Genomic DNA, 10,042 nt, shown 5'->3' with positions numbered 1-10,042 from the left:
ATATTTTTGTATTTTGACAACAGCATCCGATTTGGACGTCGAAACGCCAATAAAATCATTTTTTAGTAAAATTGTGGCTTATTTCCCATTAAAAATAGTTAATTGCAAAAATGCCACAAGAAAATAGCTTCAGAACAACATTAAGTTCCTTTTCATCCTTATCGGGACAGTTCTATGAAAAGTGCATATAAAAAAGAAAATTCGCTGAAGAAATTGAAATTTGGTAATTAAATACAACAAGAATATATGTTGATTGTTTAAAATGTAAATCAAAACTATTGATCCATATTAGGCTATCGATGGATAGCACACATCTTTATGATTGTGGCATTGTCGCGCAAAAGACAATATATAGTTAATAACCTGTATAATTTTCAAAACAAAGTACAATAAGGTCTCCTTTTATGCGGTGGATACGTTCTACAGAAAAGCGTATAAAAAAATCGCATATAAATAGACTTGCATTGAAAAAGTAGGGATACGTTCCGTAGTTTTCTAAAATCAAATAAAATGGTGGACGTTTGTCCACCAAAAATTGTATGTGTTTGACGTTTTTTCTCCATTAGGCCAAATAAAATCTTAAAGAAGGAATTAAAAACGCAAACTAACGATATTGAAATTGCAAAAACCTTTTTTAATGAAACATAAAACTTTATGACACTTAATTAAATGTTTCAATCCAGAAATCAAAATGTGCTGTTTATTATACTGCAACTTGAAATCAGCAGCATTTACGCCCGGTTTCATAATCAACTTAAAGTAAACATTAACTAAAGTTCACTTTAACGTTAACATTTACCCATATGAATTGCATTGATAAAGGTACACTTAAAATTTAAAGTCCACTTTAACTGATTATGAAACCGAGCGTTAAACTCTTAAATACTTAAACATTTAAATTTAATTTCAAAAGAATTACAGGTTATACCTTTCAATGTGAAACTCAGATTGATGTAATAGCTACATGCTTACATCATGGAACAAGGGGAATACCCGAATTGCAAACCCTAAGATTAATGACATCTGGATGGGAATAGTTAATATTAATTATACTAGTTATTAATAATAGAAATTTTTGGATGAAATATAAACAGCATAACTTCAAAATCGCATAAAAAGATACCTTACTGTATTTGTAATAATGGTTTTGAAACAAAGTATTTGGAACATTGTAAATGGTTCTTGGTACATACATCAGAAGCAATAAAATTCACAGATATCTAAAGGAATTTTACATTGGTAAAAGCTATTCTATAGACATGTGAAAATCCTCTTAATAATACGACCATCAGAAAATTTGAAAGAAATATCCTCCTATTAGCTCTAAATCTATACAGAGTTGGTTACTAAAAAGAGTCATGGATATCTGTCATTTGTCAACCGCTTCCCTTCCAGTAGATACCACAAACCCATAATTTTAAATAGGGAATATACCGTGTGTGGCACATCATCAGATATTTATTGCGTTGAAGAATTCGGGCATCCATGCTTTTTCTTTTCACTTTTAAGTCTGTTACTACTAATTTACACTTCTTAAAAACTAAATGTAACGCCTATGTTTTACTAGTGATGATAAAATTTTATTCCGTCACGTAAATAACCACATTAAAAGAAATTTGCAAAAAGTTTAATAATTCGAACTTTTGTTTGTATCATTTAACAGCGATATTAAATAACTATTTTTTTAATTCTTTCGAAATAGTATATTCTCTCAGACTCTCGCCTTGAAATATGTCCATAGTTTTTGAAAATGGAAAGTGTACAAGGAGAACTGTCACTGATTTTAGCCTGAAACAGTACATATTTACATCAAACTTACCAAATACTTTAATGCAAAAACGTTCGATCAGTACGTGTTGCCAGTTCTGACATATTATGAAACTGAAAATTGGGCTTTTAACAACAGCGTAGTCCACAAACTTCGGACAGTGACAAACAAGTGACTCGGACAGCTATGGAACGGAGAATGCTCAACATTAAGCTCAGTGATCGCAAGTCCAATGAAGAGATAAGAAGACGATCAAAAGTAACATATGTGATCCAGGAGGTTGCCATGTTAAAATGGAACTGGGCAGGACACATAGGAAGAATGGAGGGCAACCCTTCTTCTTCTTAAGGTGCCGAGACCGCTTGTCGATCGTTGGCTCTCATGTTGCCCAGCATATTAACAATCATTGTCTTATTTACAGCCGCACGAAATAGTTCAGTGCTAGTTTTCCCAAACCATTGGCGTAGGTTTTTAAGCCATGAAGTTGTACGGCGGCCCACACTTCTTTTTCCCATTATTTTACTTTGCATGACAAGGCGAAGCATGTCATACCCTTCTGGGTGACGCATTATATGACCAAAGTATTCCAATTTGCGCCTTCTAACCGTGCTCACCACCTCGCAACCTTTATTCAAACGTTGCAAAACCCTTTCGTGCAACCCCTAGACAAAGCGAATTTTCGAGTGGCGACCAAGGGCAAGCAAAAGAAGTAGAGGCAGATCTCAAACAAGATGGACGGATGACATCAAGCGAATGGATGCAAAAAACAACAGACAGATATGAATGAACACACCTAAGGGAGGCTTACATCCGACGATGGATGGAATAGCTGGTGATGATGAGGATGATAAGGAGAACAGCGAAATTATTTAATCAACATCATCAAGATAAGTAACTTTATTACTCGTACGTATTAAAACCAAAATTTCATGAAACGGCCTTACTAGTTGATAAAAAAAAGAGAGTGTGAAAACCTGTTAGGACTAAAGCTGCAGAAGTAGCAATTTTAAGAACCAATGAAGCTGATGAACGGGTAAATAAAAATCTACCTGTTTTGGGATTTTTCTCCAAAGTGGCCTATTCTCGAAAAAATGAATATATTCCATAATTTTGAATCTCTCTGTATATTATATTTCCTGTATGGGCATTTGTACTTTTCTGTCTATAAATATTCAGACTGAATACAACGTATTCATGATAACCTTGTCCTTTTTACAAGTCACCAACGTTTTTTTGCAATAATAATTATTGACCACCTATATATTTTTTCTTTTTTTTTTTCAAAATCGCCAACCCGGACAACGATACAATTTTGCTATAATATTAATTAATACATCGTATATCTACGTGTATTTCTACCTGGCAAACAAAAGTCCAATGACCTAGATAATCTACTGATAAATATGTTTACCAACATCGTCGAATACAGGGTTCACTCCTTTTCTTTATCTCTTTCATGAATCGAATTATCTATTGACGCTTAAGCAGTTGGGAACAAGGTGTATGCCAGTGCGACAAAAGAGATATAAATGCTCTTTAAGAACGATAAGGAGTGGTGGATGACGTAAGCGGACAACAACAGATTGATTCATTTATAAACTCAATATATTTATGAGATATAAAAATGTTACGTGAGAAAAAGATTTTAGGTCTCTAGTTAATAATTTATTCATTTAATTTTTTATACGTTAATTAATTAAAGTAAAATATGTTTCTTCTAACGAAGAACTGCAAATGAAAGTCTTAAAATGGAAGTCAAACGATAATGCATCGACTACAGTTTAACAGGGTCAACAAAAAACAGAGAGAAGAGCTTTTTAAATTATACAGATCAATAATAGGTCTGAATCACGTAGAAATTATCAACTAAAAGTGTAACAAAAAAAAAATGTTTTAAAAGTATCAGGCAATACATCCAGTTCACTAAGAGCAACATCCTGATTGCTATGAAACGGAAGACATTTGACTAGTGCGTTCTTCCTATTATGACATACAGAACAGAAACGCCCACAAAACTAACAGCACTAAAAATTCGAATGGCATAAAGACGCACGGAAAGACGGCGTGACAAAAAATAGACAAAATAAGGAACCAAGATCTAAGGAAAAGAACAGGTATCACTGATGTCGTCGAACGTATATGCTTTAATGAAATTGGGCAGGTCACGTAGCGAGACTAAGACTCAAGATGGGCCAGAAAACTAATTGACTGGCGCCCAAGAGAAGACAAACGCAGCAGAGGACGACCACCAACACACTGGATGGACTACATTACGATGGATTAAACGAATATCCAAGAAATGACAACAAGACGCACAGAACTGTGGAGAGTGGCGAACAATGGGAGAGACCTATGTCCAGCAGTGGACAGAAGAGGTTGCATGATGATGATGATAATGAATAGATCCGGTTGGATGCAGAACAGTTAGTACAAGCAAATATCGGATATTCGAGAATATTGTTTGAAAATGCTATACTCGACTCGTTTTTTTCTGGTTTCTTCTCATGATTTACAATTAATTTATAATAGTAATAGCAATTATCTAAGAGACTCATTAAAATTTAATTCAGCGGCGTGCTATTGTTCGAGGTGTGAAATTCATAAACAAGGGATCATTTCATAAAACAAATAGGTTGCTTGTTTATTGAAAGTCCACGCCTCGAAAAATAGCACGCGGCTGAGCTGAATATTAATGAGTCTCTTAGGTAGCTGGTACTACTATACTAACAAGACAATTTTACCTTCCTCATGATTGAATGTGGCGGTACTTTCAAAGACCACTTACAGGCTAACATTATTTTTCTAATAGATATTGTTAACTTAATGGAACTGGGCAGGGCGTGTCGCGCGAATGAAGGACGGCAGATGGACGAAACGTATTCTCGAGTGGAGACCCAGACATGACGCCTTTCGAAGTAGAGGACGACCACCAACAAGATGGACAGATGACTTGAAGCGGATATGTCAAAATTGGATGCAAGCGGCTCAAGACAGGAATTTGTGGCTGAACTACGGGAGGTCTACCTTCAGCAGTGAACAAGTATAGGCTGAGTGATGATGATGATGATTCTTAACTTAAATGAACTATCCTCCAATAAAATACAGACATTATTACTTTCAGTCCTCTACAAAATAATGTACATTATGTGTCAATTATCATTACGAACTAGGCAGAAAAAGTAATCTATTAGACGGATTTTATTATATTTCCAAGAAAATTCCAACAATTTGTTTCCATCCATCTAATGGCACTACAGCCCAAATCGAGCCTTGGCCTCCTTCAACAAGCTTCTCCAATCATTTCGATTTACCTATGTTCTTTTCCATGAACGCGTTCCTGGCATCCTCATCGACTTCGTCTTCCCATCTCTTTTTAGGTCTTCCAACAGGTCTTCTTCCCTGCATTCTTGCATTCAGCAATTTTCTGGGGATTCTATTCTCATGCATGCGGACCACGTGCCCTGCCCACCGTAATCTCTGCAGTTTAGTGTATTGTGCTAGAGTTGGTTCTCTATATTGCTCGTATATTTCTCTATTATACCTAATTCGCCAGTTGTTATTTTCACTTATTGGGCCCAGTATCCTACGTAATACTTTTCTTTCAAACACATCTAATGAATTGGCAGATTTCTGTGTCACCACCCATGTTTCGCAGCCATAACTTACTATGGGCCTGATTATTGTTTTATATACCCGGAGTTTTGTTTTCCGGTGTACGTCTCGCGATTTGAATATGTGGCCCATCGCGAAATAGGCTTTATTTGCCAGCACAAGCCTTCTATTTATTTCCGGTTCTTCTTCATTGCTTGCAACCAGATCCATTCCTAAGTAGGTGAATCTATTCACATGTTCTATATCGTCAATAAAGTGTTGTTGCACCGGTCTATTTGATCTGGTTTGTATGAGTAGTTTTGTTTTATTTGTATTTATTGCTAGCCCTACTGCTTCTGCACTCTGTTTCAACTCAACGTAGGTTTCTTCCGCTGCATTCATTGTTCTGCTCATTATGTTTATATCATCTGCGTATGCTGCTAATTGGGTAGATTTGTTTGTAAGTATGTTGTTTCCGCTCACCGTCAACCGTCTAATTACATATTCAAGAACAAGATTAAAAAGCGTTGGAGCCAGTCCGTCGCCTTGTTTCAGTCCTTGCGTTATCGTAAACGCATCAGTGATCTGTGCTTGAATACATACCTGTGCTTCTGTTTCTGTCATTGTCATTTGCACTAGTCGTATTAATTTTGATGGTATGCCAAATTCTTCCAATATATTAGGTAGAATTGTTCTATCTATTGAATCATAGGCTTGTTTAAAATCTACAAAGAGATTGTAAACGTCCATGTCATATTCCCATGCTTTGGCTAGTATTTGTTTAACTGTAAATAGTTGGTCAATGGTAGATCTATTTTGCCTAAACCCTGCTTGATATTCCCCGATGATTTTTTCCGTGAGAGGTTGAAGTCTTCTATTAAGGATGTTTGTGAATATTTTGTATCCCGAACAAAGTAAAGAGATGCCTCTATAATTCTGACACAACAGTTTGTCTCCTTTTTTATGAATAGGGCAGATTATACTTTTCTTCCATTGTTGGGGGATTTCTTCTTCTATCCATATCTCTCGTATTAGCTGGTACATCTGTTGTGTCAAATTCCTTCCTCCTTGCTTGAATAGTTCTGCCGGTATTTTATCTATTCCCGGTGATTTATGGCTTTTTTGTATGTGGATTGCCGTTTGGACCTCCTCTAGCGTTGGGGGTCTAGTTAATTCATTTTCTTCTCCATCTTCCCCCAGCTCTTGTTGTTGTATCTCCTGCCGTGCCTGCTGCTGCCTCTGTTGTTGTAATGGTGGTTGTGCCCCTTTGTTTAATAATTCCTTAAAATATGTCATCCAGGTTATCTTAATTTCATCCATATCGCTAATGATTTCACCCTTCTTATTTTTGCAGAGGCTAGTCTTCGGTTTGTATCCCTGTCTTAAATGTTTAATAAGTTGGTGTGGACTACGTGTTTCGTTTTCCTTAAACTCCCTTTCTATGTTCAGTATCCGTTGGTTTTCGTACTTTCTCTTTTTCTGCCTGCACAGTTTATCTGCTCTTCGTCTTTTGTTCTCAAATTCTGTTTTTCTCTCTCTCTAGTAAGTCTGAGTATGTAATTCTTATGTGCTTCATTTCTTTCCTGTATAGCTTGTTTGCATTCTTCATCGAACCGTGTTTCTTCTCTCCGTTGTGTCTTTGTTCCTAGGACTTCTTTCGCTGTGTTTAGTATGATACTGCTTATGGTGTTCCATTGATTTTCTATTGTGGAGTCTGCTCTGTTTTCTTCTAGTAATTTTTCATCCACTGTTCTCTCAAATCTTTCTTGTACCTCAGGGACTTTTAGGTTATCTAACAATTTGTTTAATTTGTAAAATTTGTAAACATTCTCAATTTCTTTTCAACACGAAAATGCAACAGCTGCATAATACTCTGGTTAAATCGGAGAGTGCAGGAGGAGTCTCTACCGGTTTCGGAGGTTTTTTCCTCCTCATCAGTAGTCTCATATCCTCTTCTCTCCGATTTCCCCAGGTATCATACTTTGGGCCTTTCCGAATTGCAAAGAACTAAATGCCGCGGATGAACTAGAACTCGAGCCATCTACCGAAAAACAAAATAAGTTATCAATCGAAGTAGCACAGAAAACGACAATAAATATCGTTCCCATACCACCAGATTGACAACAGGTGGAATACAGATTGATTGTTTTTCGGTAGATGGCTCTAGTTCATCCGCGGCATTTCGTTCTTTGCAATTCGGAAAGGCCCAAAGTATGATACCTGGGGAAATCGAAGAGAAGAGGATATGGGACTACTGATGAGGAGGAAAAAACCTCCGAAACCGGTATAGACTCTTCCTGCACTCTCCGATTTAAGCAAAGTATTATGCAGCTGCTGCATTTTCGTGTTGCAAAGAAATTGAAAATGTTTATACATTTTAATTCATTTACTCTTTTGTTGAGTACTAAGGAATCTTTCTTGTTGGAACTTTTACCACGCTGAGCAGATGGGTTGTGAATTATTTAAAATTCTCTCATCTTAATTTCCTCGGCATCCTGTATGTTTTATAATTCTTGAAAATCTCAAGAGGTTGTAACCAAAGAAACTATTCCACCTGTTGTCAATCTGGTGGTATAGGAACGATATTTATTGTCGTTTTCTGTGCTACTTCGATTGATAACTTGTTTTGTTTAATTTGTATTTGGCGCACAATTTTCAATACAAAGAAGTTGTAGAAAGTTGGCCTTAGTTTCCATTTTTTTTATAAGGTAAATATTTTCAATGCTCAGTAATCTCGGTATCTACGATTAGTATATCTTAATATCAAAGATAAACATCCAAGGAGACCGTTTCAAATTATGCAAATCAATTAACAGCTGAGTTACTTATGCAAGTGTCTAATGTTGCATTTTGTTAATAACTAAACCATCTAGAAACTACCAATAAACCAATTATGCCCAATTAATGTTGTTACTGTTAATTACTAATAAAAATTTTGTTGAACAAACAGTCTGCAAACACGAGAGAGAAGTTGACTCCTCAGTTTACTCATTTTTAATTAATTGGTCCAATAACATTGATGAGATCCGACGTATGGCTAAAGACAGATAACACGATATGTGACAAATGGTAAAGAGCAACGACCTATTTTAATGGTTCCGTGATAAATTTTGAATGCCCGTATGATTAAATTAAATTAATATTTACCGAACTGTATGTACGTCAATATAAAGCCTTTCTTAAATTCCAGTTTATTTTTAAATATTCAAGTACCTCCATAATTGAATATTTGAAGTAGGTGAGTAATAAGTTAAATCCGTCATAAAGGATTTGTATCACGGTTATAAACAGGGAGCTCGTGTTCATTAATTTAATAAGTTAAAGGGGAAACCTTTGTTGGTTTGTATGTGGTCTTGAGATAGTGAGCGATCAAACGCTTATCGGCGATGTTTTTAGATCTGGTGGTCTGATACGTAACCTTCTTTGCCGATGGGTGTGCAATGATCTAACAAAACACATTAGCTCTAGAAACTCTAACCTTTTTTAGGCATGCATGTCAAAATGATTTTCGATCTCTCAATAAACATTATTATCTGAAAAATAAAAAGGATAAGCTAAGGAAACAAGGGAAAAGCTGGATAAATGTTATGGGACTAACGCTCCTTCAGACTACACTGTTATAGATCCGTGAATTTTTATAATATTTTAGATCCGTGAATTTCGTAATGGTCCTATATCTACAATTGGATGAATCACGTACTGGAGGGCCGACCGATGCAATTATGTACATCGAAAATGTGAAGAAAGTTAACCATACTGGTTCTATCGTAAAGTGAAGGTGCGTGAATTGGCAGAGGTCACAAGAATAAGTTAAGACCCCACTGGTCATATTTTGAAAGAAGTTTTGAATATGAAAAATGTGTAGGCAAATTTCCACTTTTATTTAAAGATACTTTGGGGCTTGTATCTGCATATGCATACCATAATAATATGGTCAGAAACCGTCATCCATTCTCTATCACTGTTTTCATTTATGACTTTGCAATGCCCTGTTCTAACTGTTATGTTGCTAAAGTTCTCTGGCTTATTCCATTCTCGCCTCCTAAGGTGAGAATACATTTGAATTTCATTTGTAACTACAGTCAGAGTCTGTTGTATTCTATATGGATTAATGTTGCGTATATCGCAGATATCCATCTGCATTTTGTTTCGTATACAGAGAGAGTCTGTAAAGTGGAATAAATTCAATATCTCAAATACTAATTGTTTTTTTGGAAAATGCTCAGACTCGTCGATTAGTATTTCAAATTGTCCTTTTTGACATTCAATAAAAATGTATACAGGGTGTCCCAATTTAGAGATATGACGTCATCGTCGATTTTCTTAAATGGCAACACTGTCATTTTGATAGCTAATTTGATAGGGTTTGTAAAGTTATACATAACTGCAAAATATCAAATTTTTATTCTCTCATTTACAAGATAATAGAAAATAACAAAGTTATATCTGTAATTTGGAATATATTCAATAATTAAAATACTAACTGTTTTTTTGAAAAATGCTCAGACCCGTCGATTAGTATATCAAATTGTCATTTTTGACATATAATAATAATGTATACAGGGTGTCCCAATTTAGAGATATGACGTCATCGTTGATTTTCTTAAATGGCAACACTATCATTTTGATAGCTATTTTGATAGCGTGTGTAAAGTTATACACATCTGAAAAATTTCAAAATTT

This window comes from Diabrotica virgifera, chromosome 2 (assembly GCF_917563875.1).
Source record: "Diabrotica virgifera virgifera chromosome 2, PGI_DIABVI_V3a".
Lineage (NCBI taxonomy): Eukaryota > Metazoa > Arthropoda > Insecta > Coleoptera > Chrysomelidae > Diabrotica > Diabrotica virgifera.
The sequence above is the reverse complement of the archived record's forward strand: the minus strand, read 5'-3'. Positions refer to the sequence as shown.